The sequence below is a fragment of the Triturus cristatus genome, chromosome 8 (genome assembly GCF_964204655.1).
Source record: "Triturus cristatus chromosome 8, aTriCri1.1, whole genome shotgun sequence".
NCBI classification, from domain to species: Eukaryota; Metazoa; Chordata; class Amphibia; order Caudata; family Salamandridae; genus Triturus; species Triturus cristatus.
In genome coordinates, this window is record NC_140591.1 from 80,371,908 (window position 1) to 80,386,908 (window position 15,001).

Sequence of the window (15,001 nt, forward strand, 5' to 3'; positions counted from 1 at the left end):
TTCTTTCTCTCTTTTTCTACAGACACACGAGGCATGTATGTTGATGTTGGGACTGTCTTTGGACTCCGCCTCGGCTAACTTACCGTGGCGACATGTGTTTGACTTAGAGGGTCCCCTTCACTAGCATACTTCCACTTTATTAGCCAATGCGCAGGTATTGGGGACTAGTTCTCCCACGGAACGCACATGCTCATTGCGCTCCTACCTCTGCGCATGCGCACTATGGTTGAACTTTTGAAGTTATCCCGGAAATAGTATACGCCCCTCTCCTGACCCCAGTGCGTTTTTAGCATCGCGTTCTGCCATCAGTCACTCATTACGGGCAGACGCGTGGACGGGGTAGGTTTAGAGGAGGCAGCACCCGGCGTTATTGTAAGTAGCTTGTGAAGGGACTTGTACATTGCGTGCGGCTGCTCTAACTGCACGCCGTGCCTGCACATTCTTTTTGACTCCTTTTCATTATGTTTACAGCCCGGTAACGTGCGGGCGTCCATTGCTCCTGCCAGTGGAGGTTTCCCATTGATGGTACTAGGTAAGCACTCCCCACTGAACTAGTATACGCTTTTATTACATCATTAGCTTCCTGGAATTTTTTAGGCATAGCGCCTACAGTGGAAGTATGTAGGATATTTGCGATAATTAGTAGATCCAGCTTACGTTTGTCTCTCTATTTGACACCGCTCTGGGCTAGGGCTCCACTGAGAACTAATGAATTGATTGATCTGCATGTCTCGTGTGCCTTTCTTTTATCTTTCGTATGTAACTGATGTGCACACAGCAGTGGCACATGATGAGACATCAAGTTGTTACTGATGCTCATACTTGTGGTTTATTTTGTTTTTCTTTTCCTAGGTAGCGATCAGGAGCAGTTTCCATCATGCAGCTGTAGCCGCACTTTGGGTATACAGGTTACTGCCCTGCCCTGACTGTTTTAGAGGGTATTTTAATCCAATCTGTTTCACGTGCACTTCATATTTTACCACTCTGGTCCTGAAGAAGCGCCAACGACCTCTATGGCGACACAGGCGCGAAACATGTTGACCGATAACTCTTGACCCCCGGGCATAAAGTGCCTCTAGGGCAAGATTGTATTTAGCAGTTTTGTCTGCTAAGGGTATACAATTTAAATTTTCGCTGCATATTTACCCTTAATTAACTCTTTTTTCACTTGGCACGCACTCTCTACCCTCATTTGACCCAAACCCCACACACCCGCCTGCATCATCCGGCAGTCCTCAAAAAGATCTCCGACAAAGAGACCCTTCGGGGGACCCGTAGGGAATTGCAGCGCCGGCCCTACGAGGAGCAAACGCCCGATGATGAAGCATGACACCTCTTGAAAAAGGGTGTGTGAGGGCATCAGAGGACAAATAAGTGGTCTTCCATTGCATGTGTGGGCCCTCTTCACCTAGGAAGTCTTCTTTTTCCTCTCCTCTATGTTTTTTCACTTTCTTTTCTTTATGCACGGGTGACTTTTTGCACCCTGACGCATGGGTGACTTTTTGCACCCTGCTCTAGGAACAGTGTCCCCTTGTTGGTTTAGATATAGGTATGAGGAGCATGGACACTGGACCTTAACCAGCTCCTGGGTCCCCCCCTCTCTTTGTTGATATAAGTTTAGCCCCCCATCCCATCCACTGCTGTGGCTAAAACCCTCCATCCCACTGTCTGGTTTAGGTATATCCCTCCCCCTCCTGCCTGTTTTGGATATGTCCTCCACCAATTCCACGTGTGGGCTTTCTGCTTGTATGCCGCTCGTTACTTCTGTGATAGTCTCTGGTAAAACACTTATAAGGTCCCAAAGGCGAGACCTATTGGCTATGCCAATGCTTGTTTAATGTATATATGGGATTGTATTTTAAGCGCTGCTACGCATGTGACGCACCCACTATGAAGAGAATTTATGCAAGTATGTGTGTGTGCAGGACATCGTAGTCTACAAGGCCTGGTTCTTGTATCCCAGAGAGGCCACTCGCCTAGGTAAGGTTCAGTCCAGTTTGCCAACAATTAATTGTGCTTGGGCCCGAGCGAGCGCACTCGCCTGAACTGAGGAGAGGCGAGTCTACACACGAAGCATGATTTTTGTACTCCAAAGAGGTCACTTATCTGGGCTTAGGCGAGGTCAGTGTGTTTGGAAAGGGCAATGGTCTGGGTTGAGTCTGGGTCAGTCTGCTCGCGAGGGGGATGACTAGTGACTTATTTTATCAGCTTGTCCTCCTGAAGCGTGAAGTGCTTTTAGAAATTCGGAAGCCACCTCCCCTCTGAATACCACCGAGTTCCAGGAAAGCAAGGGGGCACGGGTTGCCTCGTCTCTTACCAATTGCCCAGCTTTGTAAGCATTTCATAGAGATCTTGGACCTGCCAACCTGTAAATGAAAATTACCATATGAGGAGGAAGGGGGAGGTGGGCTCAAAGAGGGCAGAGTTCATAGCGAGAGCTCCCTCAGAAACACTCTGCCCTCCACCAAGCTCACCACCCCCTAACCACTCACCCAACCAAAAAAAAGTTGCCGTGACCAACAGGAAAAGAAAAAGGAGGAGGGGAGGGGAAAAGAAGCTGCCAGGACTGCCATGAGTATTAAAATAAAGCACAAGCTGTTGATTGGCCAAAGGAAAAGACAGAACACTGAGGAGAAATAGATCGGTTTTGGCAATCCATTGATTAGAACAAAACATGCCTGAGTATTGGTGACAAAACACGACCGGCCTCAAAGGTCTGGCTCCAGTTATTGACTTTACCATCCCGGAAGAGGTGGGCTGCCCACTTTTTAAAATTGAACTATGACCTCTTGATTGCGGCTCAAGTTCTGTTTAGAATAGGGGCGGAGTCTCACAGGGATAACCCCACCGAGAAAGTTACTTTTCTCTACACTGCGATCCAACAAGTATTAGAAGAAATTAAAAAGCCTCAAGATGTTACCTTGCACCTGTTCCCTTCTTTGCATGTGACCCTAACTTGTGTACTTTTGGGGAACAAGGAGAAGCGGGAGCGAAAACACAGAGAGGAAGGAAGATGAATCCCTCACGTGCACAAGGCTGACGTAACGTCACGAGTGTAAGGATACCCAAACCAAACAAAAGGCTCCTGTACCTGTCAATTGCAGAATTTTTTTTAAGTGATGGCCATTTTTTAAAACGTTTTGGATAGATTTTTTAAGGACAAATACGACTAAAATCAGTCTGCTATATTCCCTCCTCGGAGGCAACGCTTACAAGCATATTCTGTGCATTAGGGGTAATGATTATAGGCAAATTCCTTTAATTAAGGGCAATAATTATGAACAGATTCCCTGCATTAGGGGCAATGACTATCAGCATATTCCCTATACCGGGGGCAATGATTATCAGCATATTCCCTATACCGGGGACAATGATTATCAGCATATGCCGTATAATGGGCGCAATGATTATCAGCATGTTCCGTATAACGGGGGCAATGATTATCAGCATATTCCCTATACCGGGGGCAATGATTATCAGCATGTTCCGTATAACGGGGGCAATGATTATCAGCATGTTCCGTATAACGGGGGCAATGATTATCAGCATATTCCCTATACCGGGGGCAATGATTATCAGCATGTTCCGTATAACGGGGGCAATGATTATCAGCATATCCCGTATAATGGGGGTAATGATTATCAGCATATGCCGTATAATGGGGGCAATGATCATCAGCATATTCCCTATAATGGGGGCAATGATTATCAGCATATGCCGTATAATGGGGGCAATGATCATCAGCATATTCCCTATAATGGGGGCAATGATTATCAGCATATTCCCTATAACGGGGGCAATGATTACCAGCATATTCTGTATACCGGGGGCAATGATTATCAGCATGTTCCGTATAACGGGGGCAATGATTATCAGCATATCCCGTATAATGGGGGTAATGATTATCAGTATATCCCGTATAATGGGGGTAATGATTATCAGCATATTCCCTATAACGGGGGCAATGATTATCAGCATATACCATATAATGGGGGCAATGATCATTAGCATGTTCCGTATAATCGGGGAAATGATTATCAGCAGATTCCCTATACCGGGGACAATGATTATCAGCATATTCCCTATAATGGGGGCAATGATTATCAGCATATGCCGTACAATGGGGGCAATGATTATCAGCATATGCCGTACAATGGGGGCAATGATTATCAGCATATTCCCTATACCGGGGGCAATGATTATCAGCATATTCCCTATAATGGGGGCAATGATTATCAGCATATGCCGTATAATCGGGGAAATGATTATCAGCAGATTCCCTATACCGGGGACAATGATTATCAGCATATGCCGTATAATGGGGGTAATGATTTTCAGCATATTCCCTATAACGGGGGCAATGATTACCAGCATATTCTGTATACTGGGGACAATGATTACCAGCATAATCCGTGTGACGGGGCAATGATGATGGGCGTATTTTCCCTACTGTGGAGGTTATGGGTAATCGGTTTCCTTTGATGTGAGGCAATTATAATACATGTATTTCCTGTATGTGCCCGTCAGTGTGTGTGTGAGCGTCAGAGTGTTTTAGTGTGTGGGTGTGTTTAGGAGCAGGTCTGTGAGTGTTTGTGTATGGTTGTGTAGTGTATGTTTGAGTGTCTGTGTTTCACTGCAGTGTCTATCTATGCATGTGCCCACATGTCTCTGCATGGGACCCTGTGAATATATCCTAGTGTTTGAACATATGTGAGTGTGCCAACCTGTGCATTTCTGACAGTGTGGGAGTATGTGTGACCTGTGTGGGTGTCGGCATTTACCTGCGTGTCTGTACAAGTCAGAGTATGGGCTGTGTGTGCGTGCCCAGCTGTAGGATGACTAAACCGATAGCTACTGGGTTATTATTAATATAATTATGGTTATTATCCACAAAATGGAATAAAGCTGGTGAGTCAGCTTGTACTTCAGCAAATAACTCATTAAAATGCTTTTGGTTTAAAATTGCATGTTGCATTCGCATCCTTTTTCTACAAAGTTATTGCTGTGAATCCTAATGGAAGCGTCTGCTTTCAATAAACAGCACCTGGGTTGAAAGAAAAAAAAGCTTGGCAAATCGGATAATCTTTTGAGAACACAACGCAAAGAAAACTAACAGCCTGGTTCCAAAACTCTCTGCTAAAAAAGTGAGAATTTCCTTTCAGAAAGTAACTTCAGAACCAACTTTCAAGCCCTCTCGTATGTGGATGGTAGCAATGCCCTGCTGCAAGGCCTTGCAGAGTCCACACCGGCCACCCTCCTTAAGGGCATCCTACGAGCAGCGGCAGGCCTCATATAAAGCCCGGAGACCTCAGACCGCATGACCCCTTGCTGCTTTCACTCCACTGCCTGCCCGCACCATCTTCAAAACCAACTGCATCATCTACAAAGCCGTGAGGGCTGGCACCGCTGCCCATCTGGCTGGCAAGTTCACCACCTCCAGCGGCCCTGGGCACGCCCACAGCCAGGACACCACCAGACTGGAGACACGGAAATGAAAAACAAATCAAGGCAGCCTGCCTTCTTCATATAAGCACCCCAGACCTGGAACAACTGCCCGTATCCATCAGGAGAGCCCCACCCCTGCTCCAGTTTAGGGAAGAGCTGAAGACGCGCCTCTTCGAAGACTCCATCGCGTACAACCCACTGAGCTATGGAGCATGAGAGTATAACAGTGACCCGACTCCATTTCAACCCGGCTTCCGCCCTCGGCATGGCGCAGAAAGCCGCTTAATAGGACTCTGGGGGTAATGCACTTTGATTTCTGGGCGACGGTCCGCAATGCCTTTGGCCACTTGGGCTCACCCACCGCAGGCTCTTCCGTGGACCACCAGGTTATTTTTAGCATGTTATCCAAGCTCACACAAGGGGACCCCCGACCACCAAATGCTTCGAATGCTTGCTCTTTTTTAAGACTGCAGAGGTCATAAAACAATTACAACACAGTCAATAAAATAGCAGCATTACAATTGTTATGAATCACAACAGTGTACACTTATGAACCCTCAATCTGACACTCATTGACTGTGCTGTATCTGTGTTTACGACCTATGCAGTGTAATATAAACTTAACCCAGCCAAAAGAAAGAAAGAATTAGAACCATTTGACGGTCTGTGGTCAGTCACCTCGTGTGACCTTGGGTGATGTGATGGTTCATGGAAGAGTGTGTCTCAGTGGGTGGAAGAGACCAAACATTCACGCTGGTTTTGACCCATTAAAAACTCCCAGTAAACAGAGCAACTTCCACTGAACCAAAACGGACACCAAGAGTCCGGGCAGAGCCGAGTTCCCAACCCAAATTTGCTAACAAATATGTACAAAACAAGCGTTTGAATTACGATTTGCAAGAATATACTTTGAGAGAAGAACAGATCAAGTGTGTAAGAAAGATCACTCCACAGTCGCATCTACCTTTGTCCCCACCCGTCGCCCCATCACGCCTGGAGCCTTCCCTGGTCTCTGCTCTTTCGGTCCCTTCCTATCCAAGAAGCGCTGCCAGAATCTGAGGTTCCTCTTTGTCACTCAGGCTATGTACATTTATCCTGCACCCTGGTCTCAGCCCTTTCACAATAATGAGGGGACAACGTTAGGCCGATGCCATTCAAGTTGCATACAATTCTCCCAGGACAACACCTTGGTACCAGGGTTGCATAGAGTCCCAGAGAGAAGGAAAGTTGGATGAACCATACCTTCAAGCCAGTGCTTAATTTGTGCCGGTGGTTTCCGGTGCTCGGCACCGGCCCTTAATTGCCAACACCGGATCTTATGACAGCTGTCACATGGCGGTGCTGTTTCTGTACTATAAAGATGAGCACAACAGTTGTATAGTAACCAAACAGACATTAAAACAACTAACACCTGCCTCCCAAGCCATTCTAATAGCTTTGGGGCGGCCTCAAACAGTCTGCACTGTCGCACTGGAAGCAGTGTGATGGTTAGCAGTTCTGTATGTCCTGCCATTGGCTGGGCTGGCAATGGCAGTGGTTGGTGCAAGCTGGGGTGGCCCCTGACAAACTAAGCACTGCTTCAACTTAACTCAAAGTGCAGGGTCGTTTTGTTTCACGCCAAAGAAAGTGCACTCCTAATGTATCTCCCAGTTCCAGAGTTTTTTGCTCATAGAATTGCTTATCATTGGCTTCGGGTAGAGGGATCCTGCCTGCGGATAAGAGATTGATGGCTTACTGGCTTACTGCAAGAGACAACCAGTCGATGCGGAATCAACATGGCTCCCAGTACATACCACCCCGCTATCGACCTGAGGAGTCAAAACAAACTGCGCCTCTGCAACTCACTGGTCTAACGTAGAAGACAGCACAGGGCTTTCTCTAAAAATAGCCCGCCGTTTGGAACTTGCAGTCCCAGAATGTAGGATTCATCCAACGTTTCCACATTTAAATAGGTGGTCACATTGTAGCTTTCCTAAGGTAATATCGTTAAAATCTGCCCTAAAATAAAACCATACTAAGCCTAAAATGAACTGGTCAGTCCAGCTGTGCTGGGTCTCCGTGCAGACTGCTCCAGAATGTTCTGCGCATCAGGAGGCAGAGAAGCCACCTTTTAGAATCCGGGGTCTCTGGTTGGCGCAGGTATGCACTTGCGACAAGAAGGGACCCTTTCCTTTAAGTCAGGGCAAAGGATTACTCGTGAAAAATAACCCCTGCTCACCCTCCAGGTAACGTGGCGTGAGCAGTCAGGCTAGATTCCAGAGGGCATGAGGTTAAGCATTTAGGGTGTCCCACAATAACCACCAACCCACCACACAGCGACACAAGACTGTATTTATAAAAATAAAGCTCTTTATAGATATACTTCTTCAAGCAGGCTTCAAAATACAGGGTTTCACTTCTTAAGAGGGTTCCAGTTACTTGTACTCAATATTCCATGAGGCCACAGTTCTTAAGGCAATCTTTAGTGCAATCTGCACTTTCTGGAGGTCTGTGCGCTTCGGAGCGTCTTTCGTACGGTTCGTACGGGTGTTGGTACGCGTCGTACCACTCTTCGTACGGGCCGTACAGTCTTCGGGACGCTTCCTGCGATTGCTCACGCTTCCCGCGTGAATCGGCGTACGCTGTACGGACCGTACCGGCGAAGGTACGTGCAGAACAGATGTCAATACGCTACGTACACCCAAGGCTGCTTCCTCTGCAGTGTCTCACGCTTCTCGCTGGGGTCAGCGTACGGGACAGCCAGTCCGGGCCGCCCAGGTGAAAGTACGCGCCGTACAGATGTCCGTACGCTCCGTACCTTCAGGGCCGCTTCCCCTGCAGTTGCTCACGCTTCTCGCTGGGGACAGCGTACGGTCCGGGCCACACAGGGGAAGTACACGCCGTACAAGTGGAAGTACGCGTCGTACAGGGGCACACAGTACCTTAGTCTTTTGTAGGAAGTTCGCGGCGGCCTCAGAAGTCCGTAGAGGGGCGTCCCACGTCGCGTTGCAGTCCCGCTTGGGCAGTGGACGACGATGCTTCGTGGGGCACTTCCGGACGTCGCAGCAGACCTCGGGGGTCAGAAGCAGGAGGGGCAGCTCGGGGGTGATTTCTCAGCGTGGCGCCCTGTCAGCTTCGTCCAAATCGGCGAACCAGTGCGCCGCCGGTCCTCACAGTGATCTCTACGGCCAGGGGGTCGCAGAGGCTCGGCGCTTGGGCACAGGCAGTCTCTTCCTTACGTTGCGAGCTCTGGCTCGAGGGGGCAGTTGTTTGCTTTGCTCAGGCCAGGCAGTGCCTTTACAGTGCTCACAGCAGCACGAACGATTCAGGAGGCGCGTTGCTCAGCGAGAGGGGGCACACAGGTTCTCTGGGGTCAGCGTTGCAAATCCACCCACAGCAGCTTCCTCTTCTTCCAGGGGAGGGTAGCGCCCTATGTTCCTGGGGCGCAGTTCAGGGGGCAAGTTCACAAGCAAGCCCTTGGAGATTGTTCAAAAGCACAAGTTGAATTCAAAGTCTTTCAGTCTTTTCCTCCTCTCCTTCAGCAGCAAGGCACCCACCACAGGCCAGTCTCTCCGGCTTACAGACAGTACTCCTCCATGCAGCTTTCCCAGGTCCTTCTCTTAGGGCAGAGGTTCTTCTTGGCATAAACAGGATCTGATTTCTTAGGAGCAGGGCTCCTTCTTTTATAGCAAGTTTCTTTTGTTCTTTGTCGCCGGGGGACCTGTGCCTGGCTCAGTCCAGTTCTGGAGCACTTTGTTGTGGTGACTCTGCTCTTTCCTTTTAGCGCAGAGGGCAGAGACATCAGCCGCTCCACAGGGGTGTCGGAGCCAGCATGGTGATGGCAGAGCACAGGTCTATTCAGAGTCAAGGTGTACTCCTCCCACCCATCCTGGTGTAATCTCTCTACCCACCACTTGGCAGCCAGCCTGTCTCCTGGAATTCCCCAGCCCTGCCCCTCACTGAAACTAGGCAGCACACACACACACAGCAGAGGCGGACTGAAATGGCTAAGCAAGTAAATACTAACTTTCTAAAAGTAGTATTTACAAACACAGGATATTAAAATAAACTTTACTAAAAGAAGTATTTTATTATTCTGAGTTCAGGCATACTAAACTCTACTTTCTACCATGCTCTGAGTCCGCTGGGATTATAGAGTGTAATTAGGCTTTCCTGTTTTCAGTTTCTATTTTTGGTAAATTCTGGTGGGGGTTTTTCAGTGTTTTCAAGTGATTTCAATACCTTAAAAAAAAGTGGTTTTCAGTGGTTAAAATTTTTTGCGACATTACAAACTACAGAAACAGTGTTTTTCCGGTGTTTATGGAACGTTTTGCTTTTATTATTGCTTGCTTTCTGCACTGATAGCGCATGGTATATAGACGGTGTAAGTACAGTGTATATGAGGTCCAAATAGATTTTTGCAAATTAAACTTATTGTAGTACACCATACAATACTTCTTCAGTGAGTCTTTGGTCATGTGCTCTCTCTCTTTCATCCCCATATAAACTTCTGTGAAAGGGCCCTCTCAACATTGACACTTGAGATGGGCAACGCCAAAACAGCCAGTACACAATTTGTTAACTTTGGCCACTGACATAACTTTCCATGCCAATACTGGTTCACTTGAAGACTGCGATTCTCAGAGCAGGTTCTGCAACATTTGCGCTGATCTGGGCACCTATGCCCTCAGAGTTATTAAAGCGGTCAAAAATGAATCAGCACTTTTGAAACTACGCAGGAAATTTTCCTTCATGGAAGGGATCTAGAACAGAGTACCACAGTGAGGTTTCATTGACTTCAAATGCCATTGATGGTGAAGGGACATTGCTATGCAGCATTGAAAGCCATTTCTCATACATTGTAAAAGAAAAAGTTCCTGAATTGCTCTTCACCATTACTTTGCTTACCAAGTGGCAAGCACTCTAACATGTAACATGTTGCAGTGCCAAAGTCACTAAAAGTGTCCCCCAGCCTACTCTCAAGGAGATGTTTCTCATCCACACCAAATATACTGAACACTTGGCAGACAAGGGTGTTTTCAGACTCTATTTTTTTATTATGTACACTACAGCAGTCATGTTTTCCTGTAAAAATCTAAGAATGCAGTAGAGTGTACTTTTTTTCACAACACTATCAATATGTGACCAAAGATCCTCACATTTCTTGCCTTTGGCATCATCACTGAGCAAAAATTCTGTAAACGGTTGCCACATGGATAATATAGCATTCATAGCCCCTTGGACTGAGAACCATCAGCTAAGTGACACAATTGGGATGACTCTTTGATGCCACACAAAGCACAAAATGATAAATATTTGCATTTTAGTTCCTGTGAATAAGAAAACAGTGCACCAGAATAGACTAAAAAGTCAATAGCATTCCTCATTAACTCTGAAGATTGTAAAGATGCTTTCAGCGTACCATCTAACAATGGGGGCTCCCAAGCCAGGATGGTTTGAATCTTGGGTTGTAGGGGCGCCACCTGGCCGCTCCCCACTTGGTGTCCCAAGTACACCACGGATGCCTGCCCGATCTGACACTTGCTTGCCTTGATCGTGAGGCCTGCCTTGCGCAGTGCCATCAACACTTCCCAGAGATGTTGCAGGTGTTCTTACCATGTGCCACTGAACACTGCAATGTCATCCTAGGTAGGCGGCGCTGAACTCTGTCAGCCCGACCAACACCTGGTTGACCAACCTCTGGAAGGTAGCAGGGGCATTCTTCATCCCAAATGGCATAACCCGGAACTGGAAATGCCCATCTGGTGTGGAGAATGCGGACCTCTCTTTGGCCCCATCAGTTAAGGCGATCTGCCAGTACCCAGACGTTAAATCAAACGTGCTGAGGTACCGGGCAGCCCCTAACCGATCGATGAGCTCATCAGCTCTGGGGATGGGGTGCGCGTCAGTCTTCATGACTGAATTGAGTCCTCTGTAGTCCACACAGAACCGGAGTTCGGGTGTGGCACCCGGCGTTGCAGCCTTTGGGACCAAGACCAATGGGCTGGCCCAAGGACTGCTGGAGGACTCAACCACCCCTAGAGCAAGCATCTTTGAGACCTCCTCTTTGATGCAGGCTCTGACCCGGTCAGTTACTCTGTAAGCCTTGTGCTTCACAGGCAAACTGTTTCCTGTGTCCACATCATGGACGCACCAATCTGTGATATCCGGAACCAGGGAGAATAGGTCAGGAAACTGCCCCAGCAGCTGGCCGCAGTCATCCTGTTGCTCAGGGGTCAGGGTGGGTGAGAGGTTAACTCCATCCAGGAGTGCCCAGGGCTTGTAAATACAAATGCTGCTGGTGGGCTTGCAGCACTGGTTGTGCCACCCACAGAAGCGGCCTAGTAAAATGTGTCTAAGGTCTGCCATTGCAGAACCTGCATGCAGTCTGGTACTGTCATGCTGACTGGGCAAGTGCACCCACTTCCCAGTCCCTAAACCTTCCCTTAACTTCATATTAGTCACCCCTATGGTAGGCCCAAGGGCAGGGGCATTGTAAGCATAAGGTAGGACAAGCCCTGATGTGTGTGGCATGTCCTAATAGTGCATTACAGCCATTTTCGTTTTTCACTATTGCAAGGCTACCTGTTCCCATAGGCCAGAATGGGCTGTTCGAATTGTTACATCCTATGATCCTAACAGACCCAGGGAACATGGTAGAAAATCGAGTTTAGTATGCCGGAACTCAGAATAATAAAATACATCTTTTAGTAAAGTTTATTTTAATATTCTGAGTTTGCGAATACCACTTTTAGAAAGTTGGTATTTGCTTGCCTAACCATTTCAGCCCGCCTCTGCTATGATGTGTAGCTGCCTGTCTGGTTTGTGTGAGTGACAGGGCTGGGGAAACCCAGAGGGGCAGGGCTAGGTAGCCTGGTGGTGAATAGAGAGATTGACATCCAGATGGGTGGGAGGAGTGCACCTGGACTCTGAATAGGGCTGTGCTCTGCCACCACAATGCTGGCCCCACCTCCTGTGGAGCGGCTGATGTCTCTACCCTGAACCCTGAATAGAAAGTCAGAGTCATGTCAACAAAGTGCTCAAGAACTGGTTTGGACTGGGCAAAGGCCCCTCTACCCCAGAGGAATAAAGGAATTAGGGGTATAAGTATTGGGACCCTTCTCCCAAGAAATTAGATCCTGCTTGACAAGAAGAACCTCTGCCTGAAGAGAAGGAACGGGAAAGCTGTAAGGAGGAGTACTGTCCCTGACCTGGGGGATTGGCCTGCAATGGTTGCCTTGCTGCTGAAAGGAGAGAGAAAGACTACAAAGACTTTATTTCAACTTGTGCTTCAAAAGATCTCCAAGGGCTTGGAATAGAGCTTGCCTCCTGCTGAAGTCTCAGGAACAACAGACTTCACCCCCCAGCTACCCAAAGTTCTTTGGAAGTGCCTGCTGCTGTTGTTGGGCCTTCTGAGGGACTGCGTGTCGCAAGGAGCTGGAAGCGTGACTCAAGAAGAAGCGTGCCGCCGCCGGAACTGCTGTCGTCGCATCACGTAAAGGGTGTCGCTGCTGCAGCCTCGCATCGAGCGGAAGCGTCTCGCATCCTCCAAGGAGTGTCTCGCAACGCCGAAGAAGCGTGTCGCCATCGCAGCCATCGTAGCCGTCGCATCGCACCGCATCAAGAAAAGCGCCTCGCATCCACAGAGAAGCGTGCCGCCGTCGGAGCTGCTGTCGTCGCTTCGCGTAAAGGGGTGTCGCCGCTGCAACATCGCATCGAGCGGAAGCGTCTCGCAAACGTCGGAGAAGAGTGCCGCTGCCAAGGCCGCTGTCGTCGCATCGCGTAAAGGGCGACGCCGCTGTAGCTGACGCATCGAGTCGAGTCTTCTAGCAACATCGGAGAAGCGTAATGCATCTGGAAGATCTTCACGTCTTTATTTCTTTGCACCAAAAACTTAATCGCATCAGCCTCGTTGCAACACTTTTGTTGTCCTGCGTGTCGCATCTAAGGTACATTGACTTAAAGTGTTGCATTTAAGAACTTAAGAGAACTAAGCAAACTTCTAACATCTAAAGTAACAGTATTGTGTATTTTTGTCGTTTAATGTTCTTGTGGTAACTCTATATAAAGAATCCTTATTTTTAATATAAAAACCTGTGCGGTGTCCATTTGTAGTGTTGTCACTTGGTTACTGTACGTGTTCACAAATGCTTATAACACTCTGAGATAAGCATTGTCTGCTCGCGCCAAGCTACCTAGAGGGTGAGCAGGGGTTATTTTAGGAGTGTAACCCCTTACCCTGACTAGAGGAACGGTTCCCTGCTTGTCACAAGTACCTACTTGTGCCAACCAGAGAACCCGGATTCTAACATTGGTGGTCAGCGGTGAGGATTCTGGACTTGCATTTGTGACTCATGTACAGTGATTGGTGAACACTACTTAATGAGTGCAGACCTTAACGCAACCAATACTTGTTGGTAGATTTCTTTTGGGACTTTCTATTTTTGTGTACTGCCAAGCTTAACCATGGTGGAGAAAGCAGCATCCGTAGTCTCTGTGAATACTGAATTTGAATGGGAAGAAGAGAAATTGGATAGCTACACTGCCAAGCAGCTGAAATTCTTCTGCAAGAAATTTAATGTTTCTACAACTGGATGTAAAAACAAGAGAGTTCTACAAGGCGATGAGGGCCTGGGTAGAAGCAAGGAATGCCACTGATAATGATAATGCAGAGGAGCAGCTGGATGGGCCAGTGAGTCCAAGAGGAAGGAGAACCCCTTCCCCTGCCGGTAGCAGTGTTTCCAGTAAAAATCTATCTCCAGAGGAGCTGGCAGATAGAAAAGAGTGTGGGATGCATGAATTGGAGCTGACCAAGCTCAAGTTAAGTGGGCAGTTAGAATTTGAAATGCAAAGTAGAAAGTTAGCCCTAGAAGAAAAAAAGCTACAGTATGAACATGAAAAGGTTTTGAGGGAGTTGGAGCTGAAGGCCCAGAGTTTAGAAATTGCTCCCTCTGCTGGCAGCACACCATCAGTGCAAGTAGAATCAAGGGTGTACATACCCAAAGATGTGGTAAAAGAAATTTTTTTAAATGATGACATAGGGCAGTGGTTCAAAGCCTATGAAGTAGCCATGTCTTCCCACCGGGTCCCTGAGAAGGATTGGGGCGCGGGGTTGTGGGGACGGTTCCTTAGTGAGGGGCAGGACACACTGCTAGACTTGCCTTCAGATGATTATAATTCTTATCCCCATATGAAGGCAGCTTTGATGGCTAGGTATGGGTTGACCCCTGAGTTGTATAGACAAAGGTTCAGGGAGTGTACAAAGATTGCGGGGAGTACATATGTGGAGTATGTAACCTTTTTCTGCAGAGCACTGGATGGCTGGGTGAAGGGTAGCAAAGTGGATGATTACCAAGGTCTCTTTGATTTAATTGCATGGGAGCACTTGTCGCTTAATTGTTTTCCTGAGCTACGCCAGCAACTGATTGATAGTAGGCTGACTAACCCTATGAAGCTTGCTGAGGCGGCGGACCGCTGGGTCAGTACCATGGTCCACAAGGGTTCAGTGGGAGACTCCGCTAAAGGTGGGCAGGGTCCCCAGAAGAAGAGTGGGGGGGGACAAGGGTAAACAGAGGGA

At 48.0% G+C, this 15,001-nt stretch overlaps 1 protein-coding gene across 4 annotated transcripts in view; it reads right to left on the reverse strand.

Annotated features, from left to right (window-relative positions):
* NR1I2 (nuclear receptor subfamily 1 group I member 2) overlaps positions 1 to 15,001 on the reverse strand; it is a 391,730-nt gene that overhangs the window by 146,629 nt on the left and 230,100 nt on the right. The gene's annotated exons all lie outside the window — the stretch shown is intronic.